Consider the following 26,078-nt stretch of genomic DNA (forward strand, 5'->3'; position numbering starts at 1 on the left):
TCCAAATCACCGAAAATAGTACTGACTGTGTATATGCCCTTTTCCCCCACTGTAGTGCAATCTCAGAGTGAGAATATTAAAGTTGGGGGGTGTGGGGAGTTATAAACTACTTACTTACCCTTTTCATAGGGACTGCACAATATAAAACAATACTATACAATATTAAACTGTAATGGCTCCCCACACCCCCTACTTTAATAATCACACTCCGAGATCGCATTATCCTGGGGGAAAAGGGCATATACACTCTCAGTACTTTTTTCGGCAATTTGGACCCTATGTCAGGAATTTTCAGCAAAATGGATTTCCAGCTAAATGACACTGATCCATATATATATATATAGAGAGAGAGAGAGAGAGAGAGAGAGATAGATATGTATTCACTTTAGAAGCTCGAAATACTGAAATATTGAAATATTTTCGAGCTCTTAAAGTGGAATTCTGAAAATAGCGAAATGTCAGAAGCACAAATTTCAAAACCTGGCGTACTGGAGGTTTTGAATTAGCGCTTCTGGTGTTTTGCTGCGATTATGGATTCAGGTAAGTGTTGAAGTGTTAAGGGTTTTGGGTAGGGGCTGTGGTGTGTGTTAGCATGTTTTGTTGCTGTGATGTGTGTGCGCGAGGAGAATGTAGCTTGTGTGGTGGTTTTTTGTGTGTTTTTGCATGTACTGCGACCTCGGAGTTAGAATATTTCAGTAGGGGGTGTATGGGGTCTGCAGTAGTACAGAGCTTGTGTGTGTGTGTGTGTGTGTGTGTGTGTGTGTGTGTGTGTGTGTGTGTGTGTGTGTGTGTTGTGTTTGTGTGTGTATGTGTGTGTTTGTGGACAGCAGAAGTGCTAATTCAAAATCTCCGGTATGCGAGATTTTGAATTTCACGCTTCCAAGTTTTCGTTCTTGTTAGGTTTCAACTTTATAGCCTAGACATACTGAATTTTGACATTTCAGTATTGCGAGGATATAAAGTGAATCCATATATATATATATATATATATATATATATATATATATATATATATATATATATCAAATGAGTGAAACATCTTCCTTCTATAATGACTAAGAAGTACGTTAATGATGCTAAATATTTTGCCTTTCACATATTTAGAGCTATGTTAATGGGATAAATATAGATATGTTTTACCCTTACATTGACAAGAAGATGTGATTACAGATTCCTTGGGTGAAATAGCAAAATGATATCATGGCTTTAGCAGGGTGAATAGTTATGTAAGGCCTAAAGTTTTAATTTGCTTGACTGTGGCAGGGAGAGAAAAGAGGATTTTGAATGTGATTATATTTCACACGTATTTTGTAATGTGATATTGCTTATGTATAGTTACAGTATATGTTGGTAGAAAGGAAGTGCATCTATGGTGTGGAGATGTGTGTGTAACTGCAATGAAGGAGGCAGACATATTGACAGCAAACAGAGATTATGAATCTTTCTCCATTTTGTCTATTGCACAAGAAACTTGGGGTTTCCAAAACTGATTCACAGGGAAACACATGTGAGTGGATTGCTGTGATGCGTGACTGGCCAAAGTACATGTGGTTTCCTTTTGTTGAAAGGTAGATCCTCATGAAAAGATGAACGTGATAAAGAAGGATGATTTTTATGTATGAGATGTTGATGTCAGTCCAATAACTGACTGGGTTTCTTGGATAATGATATTGCAGCTTGGGTGACCGTATAAGGTAGCTAAATGGTTTCTGCCTGTACAGTTATTAAGTACAAACATAAGTGGAAAACCTTGTTGAAGTGATTGGAAAAATAATGAGTGAATGAGGAAATCAGCACCACAGGCATAAATATAGAACGCAGGAACGCAGGCACATGACACACTGAAGCTGATGAGCAAGGATTCTAATTAAGTAAAACAGGAGTGTATGTGAATAAATAAATAATAAACACCACTAAATAAATAAATGAATAATGATACTACTACCAATAATAATAATAATGATACATGAATGTGTTCATTCTGAAGCTGAAGGCAGAAGGCAATATGCACTAAAGCACAGAGTGTGGCAGTCATTTCTTGCTTGGTAAGGATGCAATATTCCCATCAGACTAAACTACATGCCATTCAAAGTCAGCTAAATGCTAGAGAGAATTAAAACAAACTCTGCCCAAAGCAATAGCAGTATAACCATAGTTGTTTAAATAATTGGGTGGCAGACAGGCAGACAGATAGACAGACAGAGACAGAATATGGGTATTCATACGTTCATACATTTTTACTAAGTTTATGGTCAAATGGACCATTGAGAAGCTCCAAAGCTCGGCCATATCACTTAGTAATGGTGAAACATGAACAAGGTCCCCTATTAAAAAGATTTTCCCCACATGTCCAGAACAAAAATTTGTGACCACCCATCCAGCCATCCACACTGATTTTAAAAGTACTCTGCTTGACATGCAAGGGCAGCCTACTCTAGAATTGAGGAATAAGATGGGTTAGGTGAAATGGGAGGGCAGCCTACTCCAGAACCGAGGAGTAAGTTGGGTTACGTGACATGCGAGGGCAGCCTACTCCAGAATCAAGGAGTAAGCTGGGTTATGTGATATGCGAGGGCAGCCTACTCCAGAATCGAGGAATAAGCTGGGTTAGGTGACATGCGAGGGCAGCCTACTCCGGAATCGAGGAATAAGCTGCGTTAGTTGACATGCAAGGGCAGCCTACTCCAAAACCAAGGAATAAGTTGGGTTAGGTGACATGTGAGGGTAGTTTACTCCAGAACCGAGGAATAAGTTGGGTTAGGGGACATGCGAGGGCAGCCTACTCCAGAACCATGGCATAAGTTGGGTTAGGTGACATACGAGGGCAGCCTACTCCAGAATCGAGGAATAAGCTGAGTTAGGTAACATGCGAGGGCAGCCAACTGCAGAACCGAGGAATAAGTTGTGTTAGGAGACATGCGAGGGCAGCCTACTCCCAGAACTGAGGAATAAGTTGGGTTAGGTGACATGCAAGGGCAGCCTACTCCAGAATCGAGGAATAAGCTGGGTTAGGTGACATGAGAGGGCAGCCTACTCCAGAATTGAGGAATAAGCTGGGTTAGGTGCCATGTGAGGGAAGCCTACTCCAGAACCAAGGGATAAGCTGGGTTAGGTGACAATGCGAGGGCAGCCTACTCCAGAACAGAGGGATAAGTTGGTTAGGTGCCTGTTGTGCCATCTGGTTTTGTCAAAATGATAACCAGACTTAGGTCTTCGTAGCAGGCATTTCCTAAACCACAGTTTGTATTTAGGTGATGAAGTTCAAAGAGTATTGGTTCATTCAGAGCTTAAGAGGTTAAGAAGAAATCACCCTTCAATAATCTGTACCACACTGAGTATAGAGAAGAACTTTTAATCTGTCACGTAGCTAAGGTTACTGAGATGTGGGATAATTTTTGTGAACAAATGTTGAGATCTCTTAAAGTTGTTTAGGTGCTTAGTAAGGTAAGGTACATGCTGAATAGGCTTTATATTCAATGGTGGGTGTTATAATGTGGGCCTACAACTTTTTTGGACCATGAGGAGATCTTGTGGAGATACTCCAAAGACAGGTACAAGATAGAAGGATTTTTTTTTTCTAACCACAAGAAACACATGGTGGTCAAAGGTGTCTGTGATCAGCAGTGGACCAAAATTCCTAAAGACTGTGGCAGATCTAAGTGGAATGTTGTCTAAATGGTAAGATGTAGTCATACTAGATTTATCAAAGGAAATTTGATGAATTTGTTTGTGCTAAGGACAGTTAGCCATGACTAACAAACACATCAGCCATTTTCTTTGTCCAGTCCTCGCCAGTGAATTTTAGTATCAATAAGGGATTTGATATCCATCCCTAGTCTGCAGTCATCAGCAAACTTAGTTAGCCATAGTCCCTAGATACCAGCTTTTATATCACATAAGTATGTACCACAGAAGAGAGGGACCGAGACAGAACCCTATGGTATGCCAGGACAGAACCCTATGGCATACCAGGACAGAATCCTATGGGATACCAGGACAGAACCCTATGGGATGCCAGGACAGAACCCTATGAGATACCAGGACAGAGCCCTATGGGATACTACTGGTGACATTTTTCTGTCTAGAGCAAATACCCTTCACTTTATTATTATGGATTCTGTCAGGTACTTCCTGATCTGGCACCCCTAAATACTAGGCTGAAGAACAAAAACAAAAAATCTGGTAATCCTCCCTTTTCAAAGAAGGAGTACCAGATCCTAAAGCCCTATGCCCTGATGTTCTAGGTAAGAAAAAAAGCAAAAGGTTGTCTGATCTGGGACTTATCTATTCTCTAAGGAAAAGTACCAGGTCCTAGTGATCTGCTTTCCCATCATCACATGTATGTGATGAGCAAAAATAAAAAATAATAAATTAATCAATTAGAAAAAACAATATATCTGCTGATTGTGCCCCTTAACACCTTCAGTTCAGAGTGGCTGTCTCTTTTGTGCCACCCTATCAACACTTCTGCTATCAGATAACCAAGTACCTGTACACACACACACACACACACACACACACACACACACACACACACACACACACACACACACACACATGAAATAATTTGTTTCTAATGGTGATATCTCACATTTCATGCCTGGCTGTATCAATCTGCTACTCATGTTAGCATTTGTGACTGCTCAGTCATATTATAATAGTGCCTTTTTTGCAGTTGTGACCTAAGTTAAAAGCACAAACATTGTAATAACTTAAAATGACAGAAAATACTGTTATTTAAATATATGAAAAATGATTAGAAATAACTAGAAATGGTTCTTCAAAATAGGTATTCATACAATTTTCAACATATACAGATCACTGCTTCATGTGATTATCAGAATTAACTAATGCAAGTGGAAAAAGGTACTTATCTAAGTATGAGGCAGTGTTAAAGAACTAAAGTATAAAAATTCTATTTACACCTAAAAAATCCTATACTTTAATAATCATGGGGTTTGTAATACTCATCAGATAACACCAGGAGAACCAATACAGAGCAAAGCAGAAAATGGTGGTTTTATCATTATATTAAAATATTTGCATGCGTGCGTGTTAGCTGGTGTTCCCTTAATCTAGTCTGAAATCTGGGAAGGTTTTACTTATTTCTAATTTCAGGTGGCAGCTATTTCTATCACGCTAGGGAAATCTTGAAAATGTTCCCTTGCTTATACTGAGGCCAATGAGAGGGCATCATAAGAGTGTGTGGGGGGGGGGGATCTTGTTCTTTTGGGACCTTTTTTATTTATTTTATTCCTTGCTGATCCGGTTAGTCCCCCTAGGCTAGTAGCCTCATTTCAGGGAAGACCCAAGGTGGTATTGATACTACTAGGGGAAATTTGGCCACTAGAGGGTTGACGGTATCCAGCTACTATCCCCTGCCTTACTATCAACTCCTAATCGACTACCCACAGCATCGTATTCTTCACTTTTACTTGCTACCCCCCACACCGCACAATCATATTCAGCTTCCCCTCCTTTTAGTACTCTTCGCCTATATTCTCTCTCTGTGCACATTGGCCTACTTGCCCAACCATCTACACAGCTGATTGTTCCCAACCCAACCTGTCCTGACACTCACTCACCTTTCTTGGCTCTACCCACTCCGTTCGCCCTGCGGGCTTACTCCGCTCCCCTACCCTGCCCTCAATTTCCACCCGCCCCCAGAGGTCCTACATTTATGCCCCCTCCTGCTAATCCCTCCCACTCCCCCAACCAATCCTCTTACTCCTCTCCCCACCCCTTCCTCCAACCCACCTGACTCTCATTGCCACTCCCCCTACCCAGCTAATATCACTTTAAACTCTTCTACGTCTCTTCTAACTATTCTCCAACTAATATGCCCTCCCCTCCTCCTACAATATTTATCTCTTTATCATTACCCTTCCTTCTACTACCTCTTTACCATGCAGCCTCCTATACTGATTTTCACCTACACCCTTCCTTTATTCCTCCTCACAACATCCTTACATCCCACTATCACAATATCTCAGCCTCTTTAGTTCCCTCCCAGCCTATCCCTTTTTCCAAACTCTACTAATGACTACAAACATAAACCTAAACTCTACCAGACTCCTCTATCCAAATCCAAGCATAATAAACTTACTCCCCACCCCTCTTTCCTTAACTTAGCCGGTGACATCCACCCCAATCCTGGCCCCAACTCCTCTTCAAAAAACCTCCCTAGCTCCAACAACAAATCCCCAAATAAAAACCTCAAATTCCTCACCATCAACGCCCAAAGCCTACTAAATAAATTAACCCTCTTCCATGCCTGGCTCAATCATAACCTACCAGACATAATAGCCATCTCTGAAACCTGGCTAAAACCTCATATAAGTGACTCTGAATTCCTTCCCCCTGGATTTCACTCTCTCCGATCTGACCGCCCAAGTAGAAGAGGTGGTGGTGTAACTTTAATCTACTCCAGCCACTTGTCCATCACTCCATATCCTAACCACATCCCTTCTTTCTCAAATGCTGAACTTGTGATTGGCCTACTAAAACTAAACATCCATAAAAGCATCTGTATCATCTCCCTCTACATTCCTCCTGGTAACAACACCAATACCCTAGAATACATACTCTCCTGGACCTCCTCCAATATTAAGCTAGAAACCTACATCCTAGGAGATGTAAATATCGACTGGGGAAAATCAATAACCCTAATCCCACATCAACAATTAACCTATTCACCTTCACTCGACTTACCAACTCCATAACTAGTCCTAATAAAACCAACCCCCCTGGCTGCATACTTGACTGGATCCTAGTATCTCATCCTAACAAAATCATAAAATCTGGAGTCATTCCCGACTCTCTAGGAGACCACCTCCTTGCCTTCACCATTCAAGCTGCTCCCACTTCCTCACACTCCCACCAATACATTCATGCTCATAACCTATCTAACTTTAACCCTACTACTTTCTCTGATTCCCTTAAGCTAACTAACTGGAACCCCTTAAAAATACTACCTTTAGACAAAGCTGTTGACTACTTTAATTCAACATTCTTAACAGTCCTTAACTCCCTAGCTCCAACAAGAACTAAAATAGTTAAAACAAAAACACTAAATGGCTCACCAAAGATACAAAAAACATTATGCTACAAAGGGATAAAACCTGGAAAATCTACCTCCGCTTTAAACAAGCAGAGACATTACTAAAATATAAACAGTTGAGAAACCTAGCCAAAAAACAAGTCATTAGAGACAAAAAGTCTTACTACATCAAACTACAAGAAAATCATGCTAAAAATCCCAAACAGTTCTGGAACTCTATTAATTCCCTCCTCAGGCCAGGAACAAAAAACAGCACCTGTCCTGACACCAGCAAATCTGACTCAGAAATTGCCTCACTATTCAGTACCTTCTTCACCTCCTCCATAGCTGAGCTTACTAAGACCTTTACCAATAATAACCCTCCTCCCCTCCCTGCCCAATCTTCCCTTCCCTCCCCTCCTCACCCTTATTTTGAACTTAAACCCGTCTCCACCAATCTAATAAAGAAACTTCTTTATAAATTAAAGCCTTGCTCCAATGCCCCTGACAGCATTCCATCCTCCTTCTTAAAAATAGCTTCAGATGCTATTGCTCTGCCTATCAGCATCCTGATCAATAGATCTCTACTTGAAACTATGGTGTACTGCATATATTCTTCCACTCCACAAGGGTGGCAAAAATTGTAATGTCTCCAATTTCCACCCCATAGCCATCCTTTCTCCTATCTCCAAAATTCTTGAAAAATGTATCCACCTACAGCTCTTACCATTCCTTACCAAATACCAGCTACTCTCCCCTACCCAACACGGCTTCCACCCAAGACACAGTACTAACTCTGCCCTTCTCTCCTTCTTACATGCTGTCAATTCAGCCCGTGACTCTGGTAATTTGGTATCTTCTGTCCTGCTGGACTTATCCAAAGCTTTTGATACCATCTCTCATACCCACCTTCTAAATCATCTCTCTAATCTTAACCTTTCCCAAAAAACTCTTTCATGGTTCTCCAGCTATCTTTCAAACAGGTCCCAAGCAGTGAAATGGGGACAAGCCACCTCCTCTTTCCTTCCTACTCCCACTGGAGTACCCCAAGGTTCCATACTTGGCCCTTTGCTATTCAATATCTTTATTAATGACTTCCATAAAGTCATTCCTAACACCAAAATTGTACAATACGCTGATGATTCCACTTTGATTTGCTGCGCCATTAACCTAGCAGAGCTCCAATCTCTGACTCAAAAGTTCTTCTCAACAACTGAAAACTGGATGCTCCTAAATCACCTCTCTCTTAACGCCAATAAAACAAAGATCCTTCTATTCTCCCCTCAAAATCCTCCCCTCTTGATGAAAACTCTCTTCATATTACCAGCCTTAACAACTCCCCTATCGAGATCGTACCCTGTGCCAAACTTCTCGGTGTCACAGTTGACAATCAGCTAAAATTTAACTCCCATATCCAGCTAAACATGAAAAAAACTCACGTAAAACTCAGCCTACTTTATAGAAACAACCACTTCCTCTCTCCTTCCTCCAGACTAACTCTCGCCTCTACCTATCTCCTTCCCTCTCTTATGTATGGCTCTCCCCTGCTCACTAACTTATCTTCCACACTTACCTCCAAACTAGAAGTATGCTACAACAAAATCTCCAGATTTGCCACTAGTGCCAAATCCTCCTCTCACCATTACATTTCCCTTCACTCCATAAACTGGCTTGAACTCCCCAACCTACTAGACTTTCACCAATTAACCACTGTCCACAAATTATTATTCCAACCCTCAATCTGCACTGCACTATCCAATATACTACAACCATATTCCCCCCTCAGACCCCTTAGATCTTCTCACCAAAACCTAATCACCATTCATACACCTAAGTGCCCAGCTGGCCAGCTTCTCTTATCCTTTACCCTAGCAAAAAAATGGAATGTTCTGCCCTCCTATCTATGGACCTGTAACAACCATAATAACTTCAAATCTCAACTTCATTCCTACCTCTACCTAAACAGGAAATGCAATTGCACTCTTCCACCCTTACCTCCCAAACAGTCCTCCCCCTTCACTCCTGGCTAACCTTCTTACCTCCCTAACCTCACTCTCAATTGCTAATTTCTTCTCATAACTAAACATTAAAATCTAGCTATTATGCTATATTCTCATTTATCTCATGAACTAATTTGAAATTGTATTGATTGTTTATTTCTTGTAGAATGAAACCTACTGTATGTATTTTAAACTATCTTTGAAAAATGAGTATGTTAGTAAACTTTGTTCTGTGGAGCTTTTCTCCCCGGGCCTCCACTGAAAATGGGTCCCCTAGCCCAGTGGACCTCCCCGGTAATCAAACTGGAATAAATAAATAATAATAATAAATAAATAATTTGGCCTGGGCATTGGGAAGTTGCCCTATGCTTTTTGACAGGTTCAGTGAGATCTTTTACATCCACCTGTGCTACCACCAACTGACTTAACCAAAATACAAAAAAACAATGGAAACACACAGCAGTACTTCAAACCAGGTTTAATAACCATGCATTAAATTGTAGTGTTAAGCGCTTTCATCCCAAAGGGACTTCTTCAGAACTCCACCACCAACTGAAGCAGATAAGACCTCAGTTTAATGTCTCATGTGACGGAGAGTACAGTCAGGAGTACAGCAAACCGCTTTTGTAGCATTATAGTGTCAGCAATTGATCGACCTGGTGTGGGAATTAAACCAACAGCCTTCTGCACTAAAAGCAAGTGTGCTACCTATGCACCATTATGACTACTAAGAGAGAGAGAGCTACAATTTTTGACTATTTAGTCTATGACAGGATAGAGACAGTATTCAATATTCACTAATTTAAATGTCAGGGAGGCTAGAAGGAGTGTGACTTTACAAGATGCTGGTAACCAGTTGGCTTTATGCATTAAAGAGATGAAGACCTATGTTAATGGAGGACAGGGGTTTATAGATACAGGTAACTAGCATAACCACATGTTCATCTGACATCTACTGTCAGAAGTGTAAGTGTAAAAGTACATGGACCTAGGAAAACATGTGCAATGTATTGCATACCAGGCATAAAGAATCAGGACACAAATGTAAAGTAACATCTTAACACATGCATCTCCTAATCACAGGTGAGTAATGCATTAGTATAGTAAATGGACATTTGCCAAATCATCACTGGAAAGGAGGGGACAAACATTATTGCTTTTTTGCAGGTCCCAACGTATCTTTTTGAAAGGCAGTGTTGCTGGAAATGAATAGTTTTGTTAGAGTTATTGTCAATGGTTTATTTAGTACCGGTTTCTGATATTCCGTTACATAGCTTAAGTCAATGTACTGCCTTGCCTAAAAACAGCTAGCCTCTGCAAATTATCTGCCTAAACATAGGGCATTGATGTTTTTTTTTTTTCACAAGGGCACACATGCCGGATTTTCTCACAAACAATATTCCTTGTTTGCAAAGATAAATAATTAACTCTTGGTAAAGTGCTTTCAGGTGGTCTTTAGCAGGTATTACAGTCGAATAGAACAATAGATGACATTGTCATTTTCACAGATCAGCTGTGTTTCTTCTTTTGCTTGTCAATGAATGCATTATTAATGACGTCGGTAGACATGACAAAACAAGCAATTAACAGTGACAGCAGCAGTGCCTTGAAATGCTTACACAATGGTTTCAGTTACATAATGGCATACATCTGTTATATAATACTCTGAAGGTTATTATTTAAGGTGTAATGTGGTGTAGAATTGAATAAAGGGGATATCGTATGGAAGCGTTTTCATCGTTGTAACAAAATTCATCACTGAATGTATCCTGTTTTGCTGACATTCTATAAAGTTTCACGTAATACAGGATAGTATGGAAATGATACAGATTAGTACATTTCTTTGCCTAGTGGTTCCGCAGAATATTTAAGCTTTGTTATAGGAATTTCCCTGTGGCTTGCATTTCCTAATTTCATATTATGAAAATAAAATATGATAAATGGCAAGTGAAGAATGGGGTTTCCAAACACAACAGTAATAGGTATACAAACAGGGTTGTGTCAGTGGGTTAGCGAGTAGAGCAATTACGTCTGACGAGAGGGAGGTCAGGAAGTAGTGGGTTCTCTTCCTATAACATGTACTTAGATTCATGTCACAGTACTGACACTTCAGTACTCCACAAAAGAGTTGCTCATTCCTCAGGTACTAGCCTTCAAATGACGTTAGACTGGTCTTGATGACCCTAGATTTTGGTTGATTAGATGGAAGTTAGACATCCTATGACATATATCCAAAATACAGTTTGAGAATATCTTTTGTGTTCTTGCTAAATTTCCCCTCATCCATATAAATACCAGCTGTGGTCACCACTGGAAATAGGCCACAGACCATTGTGGGACCTATGCATTCAACAAAAGAGAGTAAGAAATAAGCGAGATTTGAATTATATTGTTTGTGGTGTACATGCTTCTGCAATCAATATGGCAGGCAGGGTTGGTAAAATCTGATATTATTTAAGAAAAATTTCAAGGGCAAATGTATATTTTGTGTTATTGAGGTGAAAAAGAAAAAAAGTGTATGTTTTACCTAACAGTATTTGCAAAGCCTGTTTTATTTTAACCTAATATGGCATTACAGGTTTACAAGTTCTTGTCCTGGAGCATAAGTGGGTTACACCTTAAAGAACAGGTTCTGTATTTTATGTAAGAAAGAGGCTTTTATATCACAGATGGTCTGTTTTTTGTAAAATACTAAACTCTGGTCCCAAAAGTCAACCTCCAGAGGTGACTTGGAATGGATCGAAAGGTACCGGAACTTTACGTATTTTGTAACATTTTCTACAATGATTCAGACCAATAGATCATTATCATGCTTGTTTTCAATAAGTGTAGCAGGGAAATGAAGCTGTCTGTTATCCTCAGTGCCTGAGGTTATGATGTTTTGAAGTATAACATTAAACTGTTGCACGACAAATACTGAAGCACTGTTAATAAAACTTGTATGAGCTTGTATTGAAATTCACCCTTTAATCTATACATACAGCTGAGATTAATATGAAATAAGGTGCTACTGTTTCATTAAAGAAGAATTTATAGTACAAGCCGCTGTAGTGCAGTGGTAGCATTGTTGCCTCACAGCAAGAGGTTCTCCTGTTCAGTTCTCGGCTGGAGTGCCTTCTGTGTGGAGTCTGCATGTCCTCCCTGCAGTCGAGTGGCATTTGAAACACATGCATGAATGGGCGTGCCTTCGTTGAAGGTTGGGCGTCAGGCTGGCAACTTGGCACCATAAAAAAAAAATCTACTGCCAATCATTAGCGGATCAGAGTTCTGCTGTGGCGACCCCTAACCGGGAAAAGACAAACAAGCTATGCAGTTTATAACCTCTGAATATGCCAAAAAGAATTATGTTGACTTTGTGATGTATAACCTCACAGAAATCCTTTGGGCAGTCATGTTGTTTTACAGCTATGTTTAACTAGCCATTTATGCAGTTCTCATAGAAGCACTTACTTTACTGTGTATACTATTCTCAGTACAAGAAAAATGGCAGCCTGCCCCAAACATGTAATAAAGGCTGTCTGCTTACATGTAAGGCATCATATGCAAACAATGTATAAAGCCTGTCCTGTACTCTGAATCAGTGTGGTCAAGTCACTTCACTACTTTTACATTGATATTATCCTAACTACTATTAAAAGTTTTGTATATACTGATCTTAATGTACTTAATAACGTTTTGTCCACTGTACTGTTTTTCCTCTGTGATGTGTATTATTTGTTTTTGTCTATGAACTTGTTCTTACCTATCTTGTCTGAAAAGGGTCCATCGACCTTTCTACCTACATGGTCAATAACTGTTAAATAAATACATAATTAAAGTGATCAGATCTAATTTCTGAGAGCACTCATAGGTTCATAGGTTCATAGGTTCATACTAGGCTATCTGCCCGAGGGCATTTACAAGCCTAGCCCATAGTTTTGTGGCTTACGCCACCCCTTTAGTATGGGGAACTATACCCATTATTTTGCTGTGCCTCTGTCGAGCAGTGACACTGAGGTAATCCCTGGGGTATATCTGCGATCTCCCATCCATTGGTCAAGATTTCTCTTGAACAAGGCCAGCGAGGTGCTCTGCCTCACTATAGGTTCATAGATTAGTACTAAGCTAACTGCCCTTGCAAGCCATTAGACCTGCTTTTTCATAGGACCACTACTTATATTCTACAATAGCTACTACTATATTTCACTTTCATAGCTTCCAAGTTCAGGATCTGGGGTATTTAAGAGTTGCTCATGGTGTGCTTGATTTTCAAACAGCATATTTGCTGAACTTGAGGAGGGAGGCATGAAGCAAAGTATAGGAGGCAGCTCTAGTGGGGGGGGGGGGTGCTACTTCATATTAAAGGGGTGTGCTCATTGAACTCCGGGTAGAGAAGATAGCAGACATGGCGTCTCCCTGAATCTTGGTACAGACCTGCTACCACATTACTTGCTTGAGGAATAACCATTCATTACTGATTAACAAAAATAAAATAAAATAAGAACACCTCAATGAGAGTATGTTGCTGAATGTATAATCTAGCACATAATTTTACAATAGTTGCCGAGATGCTATTTTCGTAATTGTGGAAGAGTTCCATCCAGCCACCACCAATCAGTTTCTCTTTAGTTGTTGAACTGGTTATCTCCATGGTGAAAGAGGATAAACACGCTCCTCTAAATACACTTGAATGTATTTTTGCTTCACCCATGATGCCCTTTGGGTGTGTGCTCAGAGTTAAGAACTTGTTGAGATAATTGCTATCAGGATAGGGCATAGTACGCAGTAATACTACCATAAGCAGTACTAATACAAAGTTTTGGGCAACTTTTCCTATCAAAAGTCTTGGAGAAAAATACATTAATAAAAAGCTTTTTGGAGTTACCTGTATAGCATCAAAATAACTAGGCACTTTATAAAATGTGTTCTGAAAACCTGTCATCTGAAATTTGTTTAGCAGGTGACACTGAAATAAATCCAAGCTGAGATTCTAAATCTTGAGCAGAATGACTGGATCAGGAAGTACAATATCATAAATCAAGGAGTATTAAGTCAGTGTATTTAAATCCAAGAATAATAGCTAATAAGCTACTTCATTTCCAAACTTGGTTGTCAGTTCTGAAACTTTGGGAACTAGCATTCTCAGAAACTTGCCTATAGGCTCCAGAATACAATATATCTTGATGGGGCAGGATAGCTAGGAAGGCAGAAGGGAGTGCAATATTTGTTCATCAGTCACTGAATGTAGACATCAAAGATGAGCAACCCCGACATATTCTTGCATAGGATTACATTTGGATGTGTCTACCTCAAACGTGACACAGAAATACACCTGTCAAGGGGTTCAAAGTGTGGTTTAAGTAGTTCTGTTACTCGATTCTAACATTCACAGACAAAGCTTAGTTAAGTTCAAAGCAACAGAAATCAATATCAGTCTGTTGGCTACACACAAATGGTGACCTCACACATGCAAACTGATTCTTCTACCGAAACAGTGAACAGATCTGAATGGGTCTTAACAATGAATCTTGGCCAGCTTATACCCCTGGGCACCTTACTGAACCATTTAATGGCCACAGTGCTAACACTGGTGTAGTCTATTCAATACCTAAATTAGATGATATAAGGAACATGTTTAATAGCATCTCTCTCAGTCTCCTGCTAGGCTGGTTAGATGCAGGGAGGGCAGCTGCTAGTATTATTTAATAAGACTGTAAGGCCTGTAATGACTGAATCAGATTTGCCATAGAACCCTAGAAATGTATTTATATTAGAATATAGGAAAAGAGAAAAGGGGTAGGGGGCCCTAAGTGAAAGACCTGCTCTGATAAAGGTTTTAGATGAATTTAGAATAAAAGCAGCTATTAAAAAGGGATAATTAAGACTCATAAAATGTCACATCATGACTATAAGAATCGATCAGAGGAGGTTAGAAAAGATCGGGATGAAAACAAAACAGCGTAAGAAACTTCTCTGTGTGGAAGATTTTCAGTCCATATATTTCTAGTTAATCACTGTATATTAATCAGATCAGACAATAGTAGTAGAAGTAGCGAACGTAAACTTGTCAAGTCAAAAAGTAATAATAGAAAATATATAATTCTATAGCATTACTAAGTATTCGAAAGTAATTCAAGCAAGGCAGGCAGTCTGTTTCCAGTCGAAAATCCTTTAAGTACACAGACAAGCGATCCAAGTAAAACAAAAATAGAGTAATAATTTCCTCACAAGCTTACTAAATATATATATACTTTTTATCAGGCATGGGAGTGGTTTATTGTGCTGTACAACAAAGTGTTATTGGTACACATGTTAAATTCACATCCCTTCCCCCATCAGTGTGACATTCGAGCCTGTCCTGCCCTACTTAGTAGCTGTCATAATAATATAACCCTTATGTACTTTAAATAAAATTATATAATGATGTGGTACCTCTTATTTAACCAAATTATTAAGTAGATTATTTAGTCTGTGATTTTATCCAAGACAATATACTACATGGCTGGAAATATATCAACCTTAGTTCATTTGGCAATCAAAAAATATATACAAATATATACATATACATTTTGCATGTAAAAATCAATTTCTATTTTCATAAACTATTGTTAACAAAGATCGCTTTCGTCCTTCTAGACTTCTTCAGGTTTGTGTACAAGAACCCTAAAAACCTATATAATTGTATAATTAGTTAATATTGTTATTACACATCATTTTGAATAAAGTGGAAAATAGAACCAGAAAAAAATAAAAATAAGAAAAAATGTATGTATGATGATGGAAACAAAATATACACTTAAATTTCAACTGATTTAAAATGGTATTTAAAACCAATTTGTAGAATAAAATAAAATAAAATACTATTAGTCATGTAAACATTGTGGCAATTTTCTAAGTTCCAGAATGAAGGACCTGAAAGGCAGTTTACAAAGGAACAGTGAGAAGACATTTTTATGGTTCCCAAGTATGCAAAAAATCCCAGAAGGTTTAGAATTCTTGCTTAGAAGTGTTTGCATAGATATTTTTATACCCCAAGCAGATGAGATCATTTTTTTCCTGATGTAGGTAGCAAATGATGGATATGTAATGGGAATGAGAGAGGTAACTGGGAACGTTGTTTGAGAGTGCAACAAATTGGTAGATTTTAAAAACTCCCCACGCAGTACTTTGTGAAAAATGGGCTGCAAACAGTCGTAACTAAGGAAATTATTCTTTTGAGCTGGACAGATGGTCTGAATTGCTTAGACACTGTAAAACCTTACTAGGTTCAGTGCTATTGGCTACCACAAAACAATTACTAGAAAATAGAACTCAAGCTCTAAACTGTAACTGAAGTATTGAATATTGTACAGGAGAAAAAAAGCTGGAGCTGGGATCATTAGAAAAGAAAAGGAGCAAATTACAGAGAAATAAATAAAATTTGTGGGAAAATGCATGCAGGATAATGTTTAGAAAGAGTAGGAATGATGTTTGAGGGATGGCAGGAATTTAATAATTCATGTAATGCTGGAGTGAATGAAAATTGTTAAAAAGAAAACATGTAACATATGTGTACAGCATGAAAACAATGTGAATATCACTACAGTTTGCTTTCTTTTCTATTAATGTGCGTGTACCTAGGTCATTATGTAAATTATAATTTAATTCAGATGCTAAAAAAAGAGTCTTATAAGAATCTCTATTGGGCAAAACAAGAATGTCAGTCATACGTAAGACTAGCAAAGCAACAATACTATACCTTGTAATATGTAAACATCTCACATAATCATGCCACTGTGTGGAAAACTATTAAATGAAACTGTGAGCACAAATACTTAAGTTAATAAAAATTACTTCTCTTTGAACACACATAAGCACTACCAGTACTTTAAGTTACTTCTTCTCTGCTATAACTGATAAACTCCTCCTGGATTAAAGCGCACGTACCTCCTCTTGCCGCTAGGGTGAAGTCAAGAGCCATGCGATTTTGAAGCGCCACTGTTCTCATGGCAGTCAATTCATCAGTCACCAATTCTAGGGCAGAAAAGGTTGCATTGCTCATTATTTCGAGAAGCTTAGACAATTTTCTCAGTTCCCAGATTGATTTCGTTGCTCCATATTCTAGCAGTACACCTGCCCATGAGATAACAGTATCACTCAAGTCCATATGTGACAGTCCATTTTTCCCCTAAGCCCACAACATGATGGTTTTTCCAGCACGAATTGATTTGCCCCACTGGATTGACAGGCTTCTTGATTTCTCGAACATTCCGAATTTTCCCTTGAGGTAAAACTGCTGTGTGTCGTATGGCCGGAACCAGGTACCCCAAAAAACAACTGCCGGACCAATTCTCAGGTAACCATTTATATGCTTTCCTACCATATACAAAGTAACAATCTTCTACTTTGGTAGTAACTTTACTATGCCCTGGCTCTGCATGAAACATTCTTTTGTCGATTATAGACAGTTGTCTATAGAGGTCAGCATTATGTTTTACTTCTTCAGTTGTCCTATGCATCATTTCAAAAAATGTATCATAGCTTGTGTTGCAATAGGATCTGGTGTTATCAGGTTTAGTGTAGCATCTATAGGGAACAGTCACATTGCAATTGCTCCAACCCACCTGAACTGTATCATTCTTGTAAAAACACACAGTTCCCTTCTGTCGAACAGACAAGTGCAATGCTACTTTATCTTGTGATGTGACATCTCATGTACCATAAATTAAGTTTTCCCAGGTCTTGTTGGCTCCTAGGGGAACTGAAGTTAACAGTAACCCCCCATATGCTGTTGGCAAAGCTGTGCAAATCCAGCAATTTGAAACATTGAAGGTCTCAGCATACACATATTTGATTGCCTGGTAAGTGTTAAAGTTCAGGTGCCACTCTGCGTGCCACTCTGCACACTTGTTTAGTTCAATTTGTGTAGCTGGGAAAAGGAATGGCCACAACAAAAAGATTATTGTCACTAGTACAGTCAACAGGATGATTATGCAATACTTTTGAGGAAACGGTTGCTCTGCATTTCTGTTTTCTCCGACTCTTCCAAGTAGGTGTATTTGGATCTTACTGGATTCCGTCATCTTGGACACTTGCTCTTGCTCTCTGCCCTAATAGGACCTTCAGCACCAATGGTTTCTTGACTGGGGTTGAGACAGATCAGGTCTATTGATCTGACCCCGCTTTGTAGCCAGACTTTGTGCTGAGGGCCCCGATGGAGAGGTAAGAATTTTGTCCAACTCAAAGTTCTTAACCAGCTTGCAGTGCGTCAGGTGTATCCACGAAGCTTGTTCTGCTATCTTGACTGCAGTGGGTGTTGAAAGAAGCACCTGGTAGGGACCTTCCCATCTTGGTGATGACCAATTCTTCCTCTTGATGTTTTTGATCCACACCCAATCTCCGGGCGTCACTGCCACTTCTGATGTCTTGGTTTGTTTTCTATCTGAAACAGAATTTGACTGCAACAGATGTTTAGAACTCAACAACTTTTTCATATATTCAGCTAGTGTGAAATCAGCTTCCTGGTCTTATGACATGAGAAGTTTCCACTGGGGTGTATAATAAGCCCTTCCAAATAATTTTTCAAAAGGAGTCAATCCTTTTGCTGTAGGGACAGTTCTCATGCTCAACAGTGCCAGGGGCAAACAGTATAACCATTTTTTTCATGTCTCAGCTATTAATTTTCTTAATTTGTTTTTTAGTATACCATTATGCCTTTCAACTAGCCCTGCAGATTGTGGATGGTATGCACAATGATTTTTTAAAGAAATACCAAAATGCTTACTCAACTGCTGTATGGTTTGATTTACAAAGTGTGTACCATTGTCACTGTAGATCCTTTCCGGAATACCAAACCTAGGAATGATTTCTTTGACAAGTACCTTTGCTACTGTAGCTGCATCTGGATTTTTGGTTGGAAAGGCTTCCACCCATCTGGAAAACATATCTACAATGACAAGACAATACTTCTTATTTTCACATTTGTTCAATTCTATGAAATCCATACAGATAGTATGAAATGGATACAGTGGTGTAGGGAAACTCCCTTGCTTGGGCTTTATCGCCCCCTGTGCATGATGTTTGTTACAAATATGACACATCAAACAAAATTTTTTAGAGTAGTTTGTAAATCCATACATTGTGAACACCTGGTTCACCAGCTGTACCATCCCCCCTGTTGAGACATGGCACTGCTCATGGCTCAACAAAGCTGCATATCGAAACAAATTAGAGGGTAGTATTGGTTTTCCTACTCTAGAGATGTACAATCCCTTTTCGAGGATTGCTCCTCGTTTTATCCATCGTTGTTTTTCAGCTTGCATAGTGAGTGTCTGCATTGTTTTTAACATTTCTAAATCTAAAATCTCAGAGGGTTGTAATTCATCATTTAAAAGAAATACTTCTGTGGCTGCTTGTTTTGCAGCTGTATCGGCTCTCGCATTACCTTTTGAAATCCTATCTTGTTGCTTGGTGTGAGCTGTGCATTTATAAATGGCTACTTTCTGAGATAACTGAATAGATTCTAAAAGATCTAAAATAAACTGTGCATGATTTATAGGTTTGCCAGTAGATGTTATCATTCCCCGGTTTTTCCACTGTTGCACAAAAACATGTACAGTAGAAAAAGCGTACTGGCTATCAGTAAAAATGTTTACACATTTACCCTTTGCTAAGGTACATGCCCGTGTCAGGGCAATCAATTCTGCTGCCTGTGCAGATAAGTTGTGTGGTAAAGGTTTTGCTTCTATAATCCCAGTATCAGAAACTACTGCATATCCTACTAGGTTCTGTCCTGCAGGGCTGCTTCTGCACAAGCCATCCATGTAGTATGTCACCTCGGCATCATCCAAGGGGACATCCGTGAGATCTTTTCTAGGTAGTGTCTTTTGCTCAATTACCTGCAGGCAGCGGTGTGGTGTGCTGTCTGTGGGGGTCGGGGGCAGAGTAGAAGGGTTTAAAGTCATGCAGCGTTCAATTGTCATATAAGGTTGGCTCAACAATATAGTCATACAGGAAAGATGCCTAGCAGGGGAAAGATATGCCACCTTTTCTTGTAGTAAAATAATCATGACTGCATGAGGTACTCTCAAAGTGAGAGGGTGGAACAAGACTACTGAGGCTGAAGCCTGTACTGCCATTGCAGCGGCAACTACTGCTTGTACACAGTGAGGTAAGGATCGTGCCACTGGGTCTAGTTGTGATGAATAGTAAGCAATGAGGCGTTGCTTATCCCTATGTTGTTGTGTTAATACTGATATCATGTAACCCTGCTTACAATCTACAGTTTGGAAAAAACGTTTATGGTAGTTTGGCAATCCCAGAACTAATGAGGAGGCTATTAACTGCTTTAATTTGCAGAAAGCAGATTCTGCCTCTGGTGTCCATTGTAACAAATCCTGCACTGCCATAGGCTTTTTATATATAAGGTCAGTCAGAGGTGCAGATTCCAAGGCATAGTTTGGAATCCAGCTCCGGCAAAAATTGGTTGTACCCAGGAAGGACATAATTTCCTTCTTGGTAGTGGGTTTTGGTGCTTGCAAAATTGCTATTTTTCTGTCCTCATCTAATGTTCTACCTTCCTTGGATATTACATATCCCAGGTATTTGACTTGTTTTTTCCAAAGCTGCAGTTTACTTTTATTTACCTTATGTCCTTCAGCGGCTAAAAATCATAGAAGTGCTATGGTATCTTCTCTACATTCCTGCTGGGTGGGGGCTGCCAGCAAGATGCCATCAACATAAAGTAAAATCTGACTGCCTCTTGGTGGGGTGAATCCCGCCAAGTTGCTTGCCATTTCTTGTGAGAATATTGTTGGACTTTCACAATATCCCTGTGGTAGTCGCGTATATATATACCTTTTCCCCTGAAATGTGAATGCAAACCAATACTGGCTATCAGGGTGTATCGGTATCGAAAAGAATGCATTGCTGATGTCTACCACAGAAAAAATACTTCTGTTGAGGTTTCAAATCATTCAACAGGGTGTGTGGGTCTGGCACCGTAGGTGCTCTTGGTATTACTGCATCATTTACAACTTGTAAATCTTGGACCATACGCCATTCTCCATTGGCCTTTTTAACTGGAAATAAGGGTGTGTTACATGGTGAATCGGGAGATTCTACTAGTATCCCTCCTTTAAGTAAGGCTGCTATAATAGGCTTTATCCCTGCCTCTGCATCTTTTCTTAAGGGATACTGCCTTTTTTGTGGTCTGAATGCTGACTTTGGTGTGATAGTAACTGGTCCCGCTGTACGAATGAGTCCTACATCTGATTTTCCTGTTGACCAGAGGGTCTCTGGTATATTTCGTAAGTCATTTTCTTCCTCCTTTAACAGGAGTGTCAATCAGCTGTCCTCGCTAGACTGCAAGTGCACAGCTGGGTTTGTCTGAGTTATCCAATTCAACTTCTGTATTTGTATTCCCTGTTCTGACAGTTCTAGTTCTGTCTGTTTCTCCCATCTCTTGACTTTTCCTCCTAGGTCTGCCCATTCTATATTTCTGTTTTTGGTTAAGCTAACGTGGTAATCGATTAGATTTATAAAGTGCAAAGAACTCCTGGGGCAATGAACAGCTGGCTACACTGTTCCCTTCTGTGTCCCAGTACAGGTTACGCAATACCAATCTGTTTGCATGGTTCTTAAATAATTCTTGCTCATATTCTTTATCAGGTCCTGGTGTGTTACAATAATACAGGGTACAGTGCAACAGGTGTTGCTTATCAATGTCAAGGGAGGGGAACTTGCTGATGGCTACATTCATTAACTCTTTGGTCACAGTCCCTGGACCAGTCGTAACCAAGTCCTGGCTGTATCAATAAAACATTTCACCCTCCGATTGCACTGCAAAGGTATCAATTTGTCGCTGAGCTCCAATACCCTGCATGGTTGGGACTATTGCTATACCAAATAGCTGCATGAGGTCTCTGCCCAAGAGGTTTATTGGGCATTTTGCAGAAACAACAATTTTGCAGTTTTGTGTCAATCCTGAAACTGGATCAGTTATTGCAATGTTACGGGAGAGAGGCTCCCGATACAGCTGTCCATTAGCTTCTTTGACCAGTATGTAATCAGGTGACTCTGTGTTTTCTGGCAGTTTGGAGGGATGTATCAGGGTTTGTGATGCCCCTGAGTCACACAAGAATTTGACTCCCTCCCTTCTACCAAGAGTGTAATTTCTGGTTTTGTGTCCGCTAAATAGAGCTCCAAGCTCAATAAAGCTAGGTCTAATATTTCATTTTCTTTATTGTCACTAACTTCCTGCACTTCCTCTACTCCCTCTATCACATTCTCATTTGTCCTTTCTTTGCTAGCCCCTTCTAGTGATTCCTGACTATCATATAGTCAGTCCTCACCCTCCTTGTCTTCCGTTGTTGCCTTCTTGTTTTTCTTGCAATCCCCTGCCAAATGTCCCTTTTTACCGCATTTAAAACATTCTCCCCTTTTCTTTCGCCCATCAAAGTCCTCTGATCATTGATCAGATTGTTTGTTTCCCTGTGCATTTTTCTTGCCCTTTTTCCTGGACTGTACTACATAAACTTCTGCTCCGTCCTCTACAGAAAATACTTGAGCTTTCTTTTTCTTTTTGCTATAAAAATGCCTTTTGGCATGCCTAGCATATTCAAATAATGATTGTAACCTGCTTGTACAATGGTCTACCATATGCTTTGTAATAAAACTGCTTATAGGTGCAATACTGCCCTTTAAAAATGCATTCTTTAACTGCTGTTCATATGGGGAATCTTGTGTTTGATCTTCAGGAACCTGCATTCCACAGTGGTTATTAAAACACTCTAACAATCTGGCATAGTACCGGTCAATTGTTTCACCTTCCTGCTGGATGCATTGATTAATGCAAGTCCAGTCTGCCCTAGGTTTCCATTTTTCAGAGAAGCAGTCGGTAAGACCTTTTACTCTGGTGTCTAATTCTGTGCTGCTATGTGGAAGGGGTCTTTGTGCAGCATCACAGGGATTCCAGTTCCCACTAATCATGTACCAATCTGGCCCTACAATCTGTCTAACTACTTTTTCTATCTCTTCTCTGTTTAAGTTATAACTCAACCTCATTCCTTGTAAATCTTCTGAGAATTTTCTAAAATTAACCTTTGGATGGGAAATTCCCTCAGTGGCTTTCCGGATATCTTCCGGAGTCCAAGGTCTATACACTAAGATAGTTGGGTTCTGATTGTCTTGACCTGCCTGAGGATTGGGTACTTCTATAAGTGGGCATATTTCTTCTTCTTCACTTATAGATAGTGAATTCTTAACCATTTGCCATAACTGGATGCCTTCTTCTGAATTACCTGCCTTTGTTCGGGACCTGGTCCCAATGGGATCTCTAATTTTAGTCAGTTTTAGTTTCATAATATCTCTATCTTCAGTGACTACAGGATATCGTGGGGGTGGACTAACCTGTTCACTTGCTTCATATTCTGGTAAGGGAGGCGGAGGTGCTGATGCTATTAGTAAGTTATTGTCCTCCTTATCTAAAAACATTGCTTTTGAATTTTTGTTCTTTTGTTCCCTACGGTTTACTTCCTCAAGCCACCTGTGTGCCTGAGGAATTCCTAATCGACATTGCTTTTTTACCCGACCTTTGGAATCGGTTTTGAGCTGTTTGATAAGTTTGATAAGTGAGGATTTTTCTAATTTTCCATCAAATTCGTATTTATTAACCCATTTTGATTAATATCTAATATTGTCGGCGCGCTGCGACTGCATATATTTTCCATCTTCTCTTAAAGGCAGATTTTGGGGTCTTTTTGTGCAATTATTACCATTTTGTTCTACCCTTTGATCGTTACGTAACTTCTCTTAATTTTTAATGTGGTACCACGGATTTTGTTATAGTCTCTTCAGAATGACTGCCTACTTATTCTGTTTTTCTTGATCTATGACAAGACAGTAATCTTTTTTGTCCCTGACTTGTAAGAAAAATACAGTCTGACAAAAACAATACACATCTAGTCCCTGATCTAAAACAGAAAACAGAAAAAAGTAGATTCACCTTACCTGAGCCCACGTGATTGATCACCAATTCGCGGAGACCCGTCCTTCAGTCACAGATCAAAAAGTGGCTGGCCTCTTTTGAATGACAATTCAGTCGGAGGACTTTCCATATAAGAAGAACCGATTTGGTTTCTTCCCCGTACAGTTTCAACCACCTGGCCATCTGATCCGAGGTGAAGAGAGGGTTCTGTTCTGAAGGACCAATCTGTCAAAGGAAAAAAAACTTCAAAGACCAATTCACGTTAGGTTCAAGCAAGGCACCCTTTATTACTTGCAGCAAGGAGACAAAGTATGTAGGCACAAGGTTTGTCTGAATTACTGGTGATTAGTATGTTATTCTTATACAGTTCTCTTCCTGTCACACAGAAAATGTTACTATTCTATTGCTGACATAGTTAGACACAGCTTTCTGTATGTTCTACAGAAAATGTTACTAGCCTTATTGTTGACTAAGTTAGATTATCTGCTGTTTTGCAAAACATTTTGAGAAAAACAACCTGGCCTTGGGCTTATTTTAGCCCATTTTAACTTTTCAATTCTTCAGTTGTACTGTTCTAATACATGTGTTACATTTTGTCTAATTCAAGGTACATTTCTAGCTTTGGTACAAGTAATGCTGACTATGGTTTATACTTTCAAGCACCCATTGTTTTTTTTATCAAAGCTTCTAGCAGCTGCATACTTTCTCATAGCATAAGCAGAAATGAATATCTCTTTGTTAAGTTTCATGACATTAGCAGAAATGAAATGTCTCTTGTTATTTTCATGACATTAGCAGAAATGAAATGCATGTTAGTATTACACATTTTTCTAACATAACCCCTGCAAATGGGTTTTGATAACCTCTCCAGATGGTTTGCGGATAGTAAACTAAATACATTATAAAAAGAAAACCAAAATGATGGTCATCAGTAAACAGAACACTAAGACAAATCTAAAAACCATAAAATAGCACAATTATGACATCTTTTGCTCCTGCTGAGATGGTATCCAACTACAAAGAGTTAATAAAATGTGATTAAGCCTCATACAATTGTAAACTAACCCACTGAATGTGAATGTTTGAGATTAGAGAGGTGATGACTTGTGTTAAGACTGGTAGAGAAGGGTGAAGGCTGCCAGCCTAGCCAGATAATATTTTGCAGATAATTCTGTCATTTGTAAATATGAATGTAAACTACAGGCTTGTTGTCTTAAATGTAAATAAATACTGTTGCATGTGGAACTGGAAATAAATGTGACAGTGCATTATACTGACCAAAGTAAAGCATGTGGTGATCCTTTGAAGTAGCAGTGGTGCTGAAAAGTCTAGATGAAGAAATTCTTTCTATTGTCTTAACCAAGACATAAATTGCTAGATTTAAACATGCAAATGTATTTTTATTGCTCTGTTCCTGTCCAGCTGCAAGATAACAAAAAGGAGATGTTAAGAATGTAAATGCAGTTAATGTGTAGCCTGGGAACACCAGGAAAGTGTAAAAGAAATGATGTAATGTTTATCTGAACTGCAGTTTCAATTTAAACAGAGAGAATCAGAAGGCATTGAGCATTTTTGTCTGGATCATCCATCTCACAGCACTCTGCCTGATTTTTGTATGTAAGTTATCTTAGACTTGTGTTTTCTTTTAGGGATAGCTAGAAAGATTAGACTAAGTGTTTTTCTGTGACGCCAGAACTGTACTACTGAATTATTTTAAGTATTTCTGCGTGATCTCTGAACTCTTGACTTGCACTGACTGTGTAGTAGAAAGTCTTGTCTTGTGGTTTTAATTATTTATTATTAAATATTTTAAAACTTTTTAACTGTGGCTGGTTTGTGTAGAAATAATTTAAGCTCTAGAGTACATTGCACGTATATAAGGATCCTGTACCAAGTCACTCTAATAAGCCTTGAGACTGTTTAGTCATACTACCAATTGAATAATAATATTGCACAGTAATAATTGGACACCCTTTTAAGGGCCTTTGAGGAGCTGATAAATATTAGCTGGGTGGTGGCAGTAATTACTACTGTATAGTCTGAATAAAAGGGGCACAGCTGGAGAACCTGTGCCAGCCTTCCCCAGAAGTGTCTG

This window comes from Protopterus annectens, chromosome 8.part1, assembly GCF_019279795.1.
Source record: "Protopterus annectens isolate FY-2018-M chromosome 8.part1, PAN1.0, whole genome shotgun sequence".
Lineage (NCBI taxonomy): Eukaryota > Metazoa > Chordata > Ceratodontiformes > Protopteridae > Protopterus > Protopterus annectens.